The sequence below is a fragment of the Euleptes europaea genome, chromosome 12 (assembly GCF_029931775.1).
Source record: "Euleptes europaea isolate rEulEur1 chromosome 12, rEulEur1.hap1, whole genome shotgun sequence".
NCBI classification, from domain to species: domain Eukaryota; kingdom Metazoa; phylum Chordata; class Lepidosauria; order Squamata; family Sphaerodactylidae; genus Euleptes; species Euleptes europaea.
Genome location: NC_079323.1, coordinates 37,111,132 through 37,123,485, shown reverse-complemented (window position 1 = coordinate 37,123,485; position 12,354 = coordinate 37,111,132). Strand labels below are relative to the sequence as shown.

General features: G+C 42.5%; 1 protein-coding gene across 1 annotated transcript in view; it reads left to right on the top strand.

The window, feature by feature from the left end:
- The window catches only part of MYH15 (myosin heavy chain 15), a 307,159-nt gene extending 295,464 nt beyond the window's left edge, over positions 1–11,695 (top strand). The window contains exon 43 of the mRNA XM_056858547.1: positions 11,685–11,695. The gene's annotated coding sequence lies outside the window, so the exon portion shown is untranslated. The remainder of the gene's footprint in view (positions 1–11,684) is intronic.
- Positions 11,696–12,354: the final 659 nt, after the last annotated feature.

The window sequence follows — 12,354 nt, the reverse complement described above, 5'->3', positions numbered from 1 at the left end:
TCAGCTGGCTCCGATATCATCTCCCCACACTGTGACCACCTCTTGGAATCAGATTTTTCATGACCACAATAAAGGACTGTTCACAGGATGTCATTTGCCACCAAAAGAAATGTTTTCTGCGCCTTATTTCTCTTGCATTTAAACCTTTTTCCCCTTTTGGAAGCTCATTTGCATGGACATCATGCAAAGTGACCCAGAAATGAAGGCAACCCCCAGACTTTGAGGTGCTGGCCTGAAATTGGCTCTTTCCACCAGTCCTCGGCAACGCTGAACTTGATGGACAGCTTGGCTCACAAATGCCTGCAGGATAAGGGCGACCCCTTTGCATGCCCATAAAATTGGACCCTGTGTCCCAAAGTTCACCAAACTTTGGTGACTGTCTAGGGAGAGTCCCTTGCAGCTGCAAATTTGGGGACTCTACCTTCAAAAATGCCCTCCCAGGAGCATCCCAAAAAATCCCCATAGACTATAATGGGCCCAAATTTTTCGACCATCCACAAAATAAGCTGAATACCAAAATTTACCGGTATGGGTATTCGGCTTATTTTGGATGTACCGAAAAAATCTGGCCCAATAAACCTGAACCTAACATTTACTGATTTTTTTTTTTTTTTTGCACAACTCTAGTCCTGATCTACATTGGGCCCCTGTGGTGCTATGGAAATGAGTTCCCATGGCGAACTTGTAGCTGCTGTCTGCCTTCATCCCTGTGTCAGTCATGAGTTAAATGTAATGTCTTGTTTGGCTCTGGTCTAATAGATTCCATTTCCAATTCCAATAGATTCCATTTCCAATTCAAAGCCCAAAATAGTTTACGTGATCTGACAGACTGCTCATACAAGCCTGCCCATTATTTATTTAGAATTAGCTAGTGGTGTCTTGCTGTGTGTGTCTGTGTTGGCAGGAATGAGATTGCTGGCTATATAAGTCAATGCAGTTTCAGCTATGGATCTCAGACTGCTGAATTCCCTGACTGAAGAAAGGCACGCCTTCTTTTGACCTTCCACAAACTTGTACAAATAGTTTTAGGAAGAGCATTTGGTATTTTTATTCCCTGAAGCTGTTTTACTCTGTAGATTTTATTGTTGACTTCTGATTTTATGACCAACTGCCACCACTTTGTCTTTGCTTGTCTGGTGCTTTTAAAATTCCATTGCTGTTTTATGACTCCCTTTTATTCTGATGCTATTTTAGATTTTCTGGATTTTAAAAAAAAATGAGTAATGTATAATTCTTTAATGTCATGTGAATTGTCTTGTGCTATTTGTATGACCCGTGGCGCAGAGTGGTAAGCTGCAGTACTGCAGTCCAAGCTCTGCTCACGACGTGAGTTCGATCACATCGGAAGTTGGGTTCAGGTAGCAGGCTCACTGGGGAAGGCACTGGCAAACCACCCTGTAAAACAAAAGTCTGCCTCGTAAACGTCAGGATGTGACGTCACCCCATGGGTCAGGAATGACCCGATGCTTGCACAGGACTAAAAGGTAAAGGTCCCCTGTGCAAGCACCAGGTCATTACTGACCCATGGGGTGATGTTACATCCCGATGTTTACTAGGCAGACTTTGTTTTATGGGGTGGTTTGCCAGTGCTTTCCCCAGTCATCTTCCCTTTACCCCCAGCAAGCTGGGTACTAATTTTACTGACCTCGGAAGGATGGAACGCTGAGTCAACCTTGAGCTGGCTACTGAAACCAACTTCCATTGGGATCGAACTCAGGTCCTGAGCAGAGCTTGGACTGCAGTACTGCAGCCTACCTCTCTGCGCCACGGGGCTCTTCAGGGGACCTTTACCTTTTTTATTTGTATGACAGATAGGTAGGACATCAATCGTCTAAATAACTAAACAAAAGCAAATCTATAAGAATACTAGGTCATATTCTTCTCAACAAAATATGTAAAGTTAGCACAATGCAGTGTTTAGAGTAACAGACTAGGATCTATGAAGTCTGGGTTCAGATTGACATAATGTCACACAATGTCACACAAAGCTGACCAAGGGTGACCTTGGCCTACTCTCTCTCAACCTAGCCTACCTTACTGAATGAGAATAAACCATTCATGCCATTGTGAGCTCCTAGGAGAAACAGTGGCATAAAGATTTACTACATAGACTGAAAAGTTTCCACCCTTCTGCCCGAGAAGAGAACTTGGCTAACTAAAATTCATAATCTGACTAACAATTATTTCCTTGAGGCTGCCTACATTCCAAAGTATTTCTGGAAGTTCAATCATAATGATGTCTTAATGCCAGACTATGATTTTCATTTGTGCAAAACTCACATTGAAGCCACATACATTAAATAGGACGTGAGTCATGAGCCAAGGAGTGTTACTAGAAAAGTGACAGCTAGAAAGATATTAAAATATTCACAGCAAAATAGAAAATCACACCACATACAGAATAAACCCTTTCCTGTGCTCCAAGCTGCCACAGAAAAACCTTACAATTCTTGAAGCAATAGCCTCTTTGTCTGTGACATCCTTCTCAGATACCCTCAGTTAGGAAGTCCAATATAGGATAGGCTAAAATTCAAGAAGTACGTTTTTTGCACAGCAAGGAAAGATTCAGTGATCGGAAAAACTGCAGGTCTTAAATTTTTGTTTGTCACTTTGTTTCTTAAAGGCACAGTGTCTCTGGTACCCATTTCAAAATAATACCAGCACTATTCTACAATTACCAGAACCCCCTCCTCCCAGAATCTTGACCCTAGCAAAAACCCTTATAAAGGCAAAGGAACCCTGATTCTTGATCAGCAGGATTAATCTTCATTCATGCCCCCTACCCTTGTGCCTTACTCCTGCTTTATAGTTCTTCCTTTGACTTTACCTCATGAGAATAGACAGGCTAAACAGGAGGGGACAATGGGACCCCCCTCCCTTATAATAACCAAGGTTTCAATTTTAACTAGTTTTTTCTTCACCACAATCTCCTCTGTAATGTGTATTTTGTGTATTTTTCCCCTCTAGGCTCAGAAAGATGGCCTGTTCCTTAAACAAGTCCTCTATTGAAGAATTCTTCAGACAGACTAGCATTGTACTAGCGAAGACTTCAGCAAGAACTTTTGTAGCCAAATTAGAAACTAAGGACCACTAGCACAAATGCCTTTGTTTGTTGCCTACCATTTATAAGAACCCTGACACAATATATTGATTTCTGCTGCAAGAAGTTGGCAACTCATCGTATGGGCAGCTTTGTAGCATTTGCCTAAGGCAACAGTTCTCAAACTTTGGCAACCTAAGGACGCGTTTATCGATTTTTTTAAAAAAGGGCCCCCAAGCTCTCCCCTATTGTCTCACCAGCATACAACCCATGCTGGACAGCATCATTTTGAAGTGTGCACTGTAATCTTGCAATGCCTCAAGGCAGCTTTGATTCTCTTACACCCTCAAAATAATACAGCAAGACCCTTATCAGCTATCATTTAAACGCAAGGTAAGAACAATGCCTTGTCACATCCTCAAAAGAAATCAAAACACAGAAAAACAAAACAAATTAAGGCCAACTACACACCACCAATAGGAATCCCTGAATGCCTGGAATGATAAGATTTTTTTTCTGGTGCCTAAAAGTGAACTAATATGGCACCAGGTAAGTGGCTTCAGGAAGGAAGTTCCTAGGGTTTCCCTATGACCGAAAAAGCCCTGCTTTTAGTGGTCGCCAACTTTACTTATGAAAGTGGGGGAACACAGAACATCTCAATTTTTTTTGGACAGGTTCATTTGGGATCTGTACGCTAGATATCTTAAGTATAGATCAGTCATCCACAGAGCATCGTGGCACATTCCTGACGCTGCTGCCTGCACTGTTGTGCAATGCAGTATGGGGGAAAAAGGAGCTATCTTGCTTTTAGGAACAACAGCAGGAAGCCTACAAGAGCAAAACCACCAGCCTAAGTCCATCAGTATGATCGGATGAACATCAGGCCACGTGTTCACACATGTTCAAACTCACATGGGTCACCTCTTCAAAGAATCTGTGGGCTGTACTCATTTTTCTCTAGTTAATTATTTCCAACCACCGTTTATCTTAGTTTTCGGTATTTACAGCATGATTCTTTGATTTACTTCTAAAGTGGTGGGTATTTCTCAAAGGCCATTTCCACACAGGTTATTTGGCCAGGGTTTGATGCCATTGGGAAACAGTTTTCCCACCACTTCTCCACAGCCCCATGATGCACCTGTGCACCTCTCCTGGAATCTCTCCTGGAACCCTGAACTTCTGGTGTTATGAAGATCAGAGGTCCACTTGAAACACTGGATACCTGAATACTCATAAACCACCTCGGATGACATCCTATCCCCAAAAAGGGTATTGCTGCTAAATTCCAACCCTCATTTCTTTCTACACCTGCCTCAGAGCCTCATTCCTTTCTTTTAGAGGTTTCTTAGAAGTTAATGTGTCATTCTCTTTACAACTAGCAGCTTCTGTAGAACAGGAGTGACAGGTGGCAGAACAGAGGTGCCTCTCTTACTCTTGGCTGTCCCTAGAGTGGGTCTGGACCCAAGCAGGAAGTGTGCCTTATTCACCTCGACACCTAACTTGCATGCATGTGTCTTCTTGAGCACACACAGTGACAATACACACTCGAAAAGGAGAAAAAGAGAAAAAAATGGACTGACATTGTTTTCAGCAGAGCATTCAAACACATCATCAGATCTGCGAACAGTGATTGTGCCCAAGATGACACCTAATCAGCGCCCAGACACACAATTCATTAGACAAATTACTGTCATTTTAAAACTGAAGCATTATACTTATACCACAGGTGTTATCGTAATGTAGGTTTCTGGGAACCTCCTCTACAATAAAATACTGGTCACCTGCTTGATTATGACCTAACAATGACATACAATTCTAGGACTACAATTGTACGCACCTGATCCCATACGCCCACACCCCAGGGAACTCACCAGTGTACTATATGGCTATTTTTTTTTTAAAAGGAAGAGTTCAAACTCCACTTCAGAATAAAACTGTAAGGCAGTGAACTTTATGTAAATAATACTGCACTTAGAGATGATTGCAGAGATGTTAAAATATGGCTGAAACACAAGTGAGAAGGATAATTAAACAGTGTTTAAAGTTTAAAGGATGCCATTCAGAGATTATACAGATGAATTTTCAGGTATGCTAGCTTACTGTACAGCCAAAGATCTTTTAGTGGATTGTGTACAAGCATTTTCATGTCGACTCCATTGCTGTGAAAAGCCATTTCTCAGTACTCTCAGCACAAATTGAAGGCATGCTTTCACTTTAAATGGTTTAATTCTCGTGTCTTCTCTGAAAGGTTATAGCATATTCTGAACTTTATCAAAATGGCTTCAGATAAAACTAGTGAACTCTGGAAGACTCAATAGGATTTTTCATTATCAGAACATTCAGCATCAGAATATACGAAGAATAATTTATGGAACTTAGAAATAAATCCCATTAATTTCAGTGACCTTTCGGCCAGAACTACATATTTTCTGCAATTCCGTGATTCTTTAAAGGAGCTTCCTGGCTCCTTTCCCTCCTGCTGGGGAAAACATGCCATATTTCCCCAGCAGGAGTAAAAACACGAGTAAGGGAGTAAATTGGGGTTGGAAATAATCTGTGAAAAAGGGGTTAAGAAATTATCCTCCCATTTCTTGCAGGCCTCCTCTCCTGGGAGATGCAGAGAGACAGAAGGAATGGCATGTGGAGTCAGAGAAAAGGGGTGAAAAGCCCCTTTCTTCTGGCAAAAGTGGGTTGGGATGGAAACTGGAAGGTTTGCAATGCTGCATGAACAAAAACTTTTAAAGGAGAGTCTCACTGAAGTACGCCTGTCTGCAAGTTGGGTCATGTACCTGTGACTTGGCACTCATTGGGCGTATCATGTAGTTATGACCCAAGTAACAAAGGGTTAGCAGTAAAACAGACAAGAGGAAAGCAGACAGAAGGATATCACCTGCCCACCTTGCTAGCTGAACTGTGAGCTCTAGTGTTGTTGTGCTTGCAGCAGCAACTTTCACTTCCAAAAGCAACCTCAACTCAGCGGCTGCATTTTATAAAAACAGAGAAGAATCCCTTTAAAGAGTCACAGAACTACACATAACATATAGTTCCACCCCACTTTCAAACATGTCTTTACCATCATATCTATAGAAATGAATCAGAAAGAAACAAGTAAAGGACCTACAAGGATCTGAGAAGGGCATCTCATTTTCCATCATGTCCTCTTTCCCTACTCCTGGCAGCTTCCATATAATCTCCCCTTTCTCTGCTTCTTTCTCTCTTTCCCACCCACCAGCAAGCCTACCGCTTATCTGCCCCCAATCTTTAGTTATTGTTTATTTACTTAATTTATACCCCACCTTTCTCCCCAGTGGGGAACCCAAGCAGCTTACATCATTCTCCTGTTCTCTATTTTATCCTCATAACCCTATAAGGTAGGTTAGGCTGGGAGTATGTGACAAGGAGCCCAAGATCACCCAGTGACCTTCTATGGCAGAGTGCGAATTCATTCATTCATTAAAAAAAAAAATTATGAAAAGAGTCTCGGCTGAAAGTCAGACTATAATGAGCGGTCTCATTTTCCCAACAGTTTAAAATTACCTCAGATAGACTTTGACATGCATGGCCATTTACGAAGCAGGGTCTTGATCTGTAGACATTCATGTTGTACAAAAGCTCAGTTTGGGCATGATGGAAAAGACAAGTTGATGACATTTTGCAATTGCCACATGAAATTGTAACTGTTCTCTGTGGCATTATAGTGAGTACATGGACATGACATAAAGGTTCATGGAAATATAAATGTGAGCAAATGTTCTTCAAAGTGAAAGCATCTTGCAATCTTGACAGGTGAATATTGTCTTCTTATACTATTTTAGATCTGCCTAATGTTCTCTGTTGTCTGTTCTTCCCTTTATTATGTTTAGTAGGCCTCCACACGAAATTGGCCCTTTTTGTGTAACATTGGCCCTCTGGAAACAGCCTGCCTATTGTTTTCCAGGAGAACCTATAAGACTTTTCTTTTGCAGAGATATCTCTGAAAAAATATTGATAGCAGTGAGCTTCTCCTTTTTTTCTTTTCTCATTTTGCTGCTTCTCAATGATGCTTGTATTTATTTTTGAGAAGAGAAATACTATTTGTGGGAGTTTCATTTTTAGATTGGATTGGATTGAGAGAGAGAGAAAAGCTTGGATTGATTTTAGGCAATTACTTGATTTCTGCTGTCTTGAGCTCTTTGGGATAAGTAGGGTACTGATGTTTTAAAATCAATAAGACATGCAAATAAGGTAATTCTGTTGCATTTCATTTCAGTGTGGACATCTGCATAACATTCTTATTATGGAGGAAATGAAGATATTTGTGTGGTATTTATAAAGATAACTAAATGCTTTCCTCTGCTTTCTGTGTGTGCGTGAGGCTTTCTCACCACCCTTTATGAAGTTATTGTGAGCTGAATCACACAGGGAAGATCTTTACACCAACTAATGAAATGCAGCTACTGCTTCATTAAAATCTTGCAGACGTTTCGACATTGTAACCATGGAAATAGGATAATATATAGCATCCGAATTAAAAGATATGTAAAAGTTTAAATAAAATACTCTTAGTCACACTGAAAGTTAGCCAGAACACCTTTGGCTTTATGCTATTTCATAAGCTGAAGCAGCTGGGATTGTATTTCACAGAGACGGGAATTGGGATACTGAGCCAAAGAGCCATATTATCGCAATAATGAATTACTGTCCCAGCAGCTTGTGTGTGTGACAATTGACTGGGACCAATATGGGGGGTGGTGCACATCTCCAGCCATGTTGCACCTACTATGGTCACTACTGCTTAGATGTGCTCCTCAGAGTCCTAAAGACTGCCCTGAAGGCATATCACAGCAGGTCTCTGAAGACATTGGTGCGGCCCTGTAAATTCCCTGGATGGAACACAACTGGGGAATAGGATAATTCAGTGTTTGCAAATGAGGACATGGAGAATCAAACTTTATCTTGTTCGCAATGTGTCTTGGCTTTTGAGTTGAACGCCTCATACAATAACCATGGTGATTTGCTTGCAATTCAGAGTGAGTGTTTTGAGAAGGTTTATTCCTGTGCAATAGTGGCATTCAGCATGGTGATTGGCTGGGGCATGTCTGCTGATGCATGCTTTCAATTTGATTGGCTGCCTGGATTAGGTAGGCTCCAGAACTGCCATTGGGAACAACATGCATCATTTAAAACTTGACAGCTATGTCACTGCCTTTGTATCTGCACAGTTGGTACCATTAAATATGCTCAGAACTTTACTGGATCAAAGTACATTTTCCCAGGCAGCCATTCAAGAATGAGTAAATGCGATCCAATTAACACAAACAAACACACACAACTTTGAGAATTGGACAAGGAGGCAAAACGGGCAAGGATGGAATATGGCTTTGCAGAAGGATCAAGAAACCAAAAAAAGCACCTCTTTTGTTAAGGGGCACATGGATGGGTAAGTGGGAGAGGGATGGCTGTAGGCAAAGCTGGACCCATGCTAAGCACCCTAAGCACTCCCCCCTCCCCCCCACAAAACAAGAGGACATTCCTTATTAGGGGGGAAAGTGAGGAGATTGGGAAGTTTAGGGAAGGATCATAAACTTAAATCCAGGGGTTGAGGCCTGGAGAGGTCCAAGGACTGAAGAAGTGGAGGTCCGAGGAGCAGAGTGAGGAGCTGGCAAAGCAGGGAGGGAATCCTGCAGAGTACAGCAGAGGTTCTCAGAAGGAAACCAGAGTTCTGACCTGCAGAGATCTGGACCAGGGATCTGAGGAACAATTTGCTAAGTCTGGGGGTCCTTCTTTATGGACAGAAGGACCCAGGTCCCAGTGGGGGTTTGGCTGTCCTGGCTTTGTATTGGGCCGAGATAAGCAGTTTGAATCTTACTGGCAGGTTTAAACTGCTGTCATACTTCAGCAGGAAAAATTGGGGAAATTACCTTGATTAGACTATTGTGAGACAGATCTGCACGGGCACAAAGATCCGGGTGAGGCAAAAATTACTAATGATATTTAGGATGGAGTGCAGTTTAATGCCTTATGTGTCCTCCCTGATTGAGTAATTACTTAAGTGTATTTCTGGACTGAGTCATAGAATCATAGAGTTGGAAGGGACCACCAGAGTCATCTAGTCCAACCCCCTGCACAATGCAGGAAACTCACAACTACCTCCCCCGCACATCCCCAGTGACCCGAAGATGGCCAAGATGCCCTTCCTCTCATCATCTGCCTAAGGCCACAGAATCAGCATTGCTGACAGTTGGCCATCTAACCTCTTCTTAAAAACCTCTATGGAAGGAGAGTCATTGACCTTGGGCTGGGCAAACATCTTGGGGGGTGGGTGGGTAGACATTGAGTAATGTCGTTAGAGTTGAAAGTTCCTCTGTTCTGGAGAAGATATGCCATGGAGCTGGGGAAGATTGCACTTAATCAGTTTTAATCCTAGCAACATCCTGTTTTTTCCCTGGGACTCTCCAGTATCATGGTTGAACCCAGGAGCCTTTAGGAGACTCCCCAAGTTTCAGATCCCCTGGCACTAGGGTTGTCAGGTACTCCCTGGCAACCAGCAGGGATGGGGGGTGGGGGGACATCACTTCTGGAAGTGACATCATCATGTCACCAATGACAGCGGGGACATGGTATTTGGCAAAAACTCTATGGTAGAAGCCATTTTTACCACAAATGCCAGAGCGTCCCCACAGTTGTTGACGATGTAATGATGTCACATCTGGAAGTGATGCTGATATGTCAACGCTGGCCTCATTTACAGCTAGTAAGTCTCCCCTGTTGGCCGGCTGAATGGCCGGGGCAAGGGAGCTCGGAGTGGGGAATCCTTCACCCCTGGCAGGGGGATAGGAATTCTACCTGGCACGTAGTTGTTTTAATAGGCACCCCCTTTCAGAGCCTAATTCCAAAATAAGAGAGGGACTGTGACAAGCCTTTTATTCCTACAGAGGGAACCAATGATTTTGGGGAACCAGGTTTGTTTTAAACTATAAACCTTCCCCTCAGTTACCAGGTGTTCTTAAGGTAGCAAGTGTATAGGAATGGGTTCACTACCGTAGGATAAGTTTTGTGGTACACAAGCAAAATACAGAGGTAACTGAAGCAGGCTTCATAAACAAGAAAAAATATTTATGCACAGGTTGGTTTCAAGGAACAGATCAGCAGCACAGGTCTCCAGGTAGACAAAGGAGAAACCTGGCCACGACACATAAATTTAATCTAGTTATGGCTTCAGCGAGTAGTTGAAAGTTTATTTAATGCTTTTCAGGCATCAACATGCTTTCACTAACTAGACACTAGGTTGGATCTTCTAACCCACACAGGTTTCCATCCAAGTTAGCCTGCCCTTTCCCAAGAGTCAGACTAAATGGTACAAGGGCTGCTCATTGCTAGAGACAGGCCTAACCACGGGTACTTTATTCTCTTTCAGAGACAGAGCTAGACCACTCTGCCACACTACCTGGCAGAGCTACCCTTCACTTTGCACTTTTACGGAGGCAGACCAAAACAACCACTGCACTCTCCCTGAGGAAGACCTCAACTAACTCTTCCCCTCCTCCAACCTGCCATCCCCCTCCTCAAAGGTGATTGGATGCTGGAGCAGCACTCCTGTAGGCTCAGCTAAGTGGCTGCTTTTCCCCCCCTTCAGGGGCAGGGTAGCCTCCTGTCCATCACAGGGACCCTACTATCTGAGAGTTCTTGGCTGGAGCTGGAGGCAGGGTCCTCACAGTAGGCAAGCACTTGCACACAGTATTTATGATCAGATCTGAATGTTTCTATGGCAGGCAAAATGGGCATGGCTCTAATTCTTGAGATACAAGCCATGCAGGTCTCCCCAGCCAAGCAGCAACCTCTTCTTCTTTTAAGGTTCTTTCAGCTTGCAACAAGGATGAAGGAAGGGATATGAAAATTGGTAAGGGAATGCCTATGCTCAGAGCGTTTGCAATACAATTTTGAATGTTGGGGAGGGGGGAGGAACAACTTTTTTGATTATTTAAGGGTGCTGTGAAAAAGTTGGAGAAGAATTTCTAAGTACTTATTTACTTCATTTGTGGTCTACTTTCCTTGCTGGAACTCAAGGTCTAAAATACATGCGGTAAGAATAGTATAATATATACAACCAACACAATTAGAGAACATTACAATAAAAACACAGTATAAAAAATATAGTAAAGCTAGAATTACAAGACTGTAGAACAATGCACTATATTAAATGCAGTTATTTTATTTCCATGACATTACATTCAGTCATAAGTGAAACAAAACTGAATTATAACATTAGAGAACAACGCAATAAAACACCACACAGTATATGCAATGAAGACTGCCTTAAATTCTACAGATGCTGTATATAGCCTTATTCACTTTATAAAAAATGGCCTCCTGAACAATTCCGTTATACATATTCTGCAAAATGACAGAAGCATGAGAACTTCCTTTCTGCATGGTGGTAGCCAGACAAGAGAATGCTTGGGTACGGGTATTATACCCACTTGTAGGGTAGCACTTTCGGAAGGCTTTGCTCAAATGAGTGCAGCTGGTTTTGATTCCTTTGTAGCTAATGTTGTTGTTGTTTTTAATGTTGTTTTACATGGTGTTCCAAAGACACATCCAACCAACATTGGTGTGAAGCCTGTGAGTGGGTGTTAAAAACAGGATGCGATTTGCCAAGGTTTTATGTGCCTGTTAGAAGGGATTTGTTGCCTCTTTGGGGAATGTGGTTTTCATGCGGTTGAGTGTAAGCCAGACACTGTTGCAGGAAGACAACAGTTTCCCCACATTTGAACTGCTAGATCAGGTTGCTGGGAACATGTACTACTTCACCCGCTGAGCAAATCCTTTACAAGAACGTAGATCTGATTACAGAAGAGTTGATGAATGCCTGTATCAACTCCCATGCTGCAGCTCCTTTGACTCAAATTTGGAACCATTTTGAAAACTTTAAAAAGTAATTTGAAATGTGGATCGTCGTCACCCTGGATTTGTTGTGGCTGCTGCATCGTGCCTGACAGTAGCTTCTTTCTGGCTGCAAAGCTCTCTGACACGGCACTGAGAATCCCCAAACGGGTAAACAGCACACGGCTTGGCTCCAGCAGGTACTAAATGTGCAAAAATGTCGCTTGCAAATGTTGAAGCGATTACTCCCTAATTAGAACTGACATTTTAACAAACTGAATCTCCATGTTGGTACGACACTTTCACTGTGCTGTTAGCTTGGGTCACAAGGAGAGACGTGAGCAGGCCTTCATCACATGGCTATTCTTGATAAAGAAAAGGTGAAATGTAGACTCTTATTCCTGCATTCAGAATGCAGATTTTAGTGTCCAACTGTGCAATTGAATTAATTG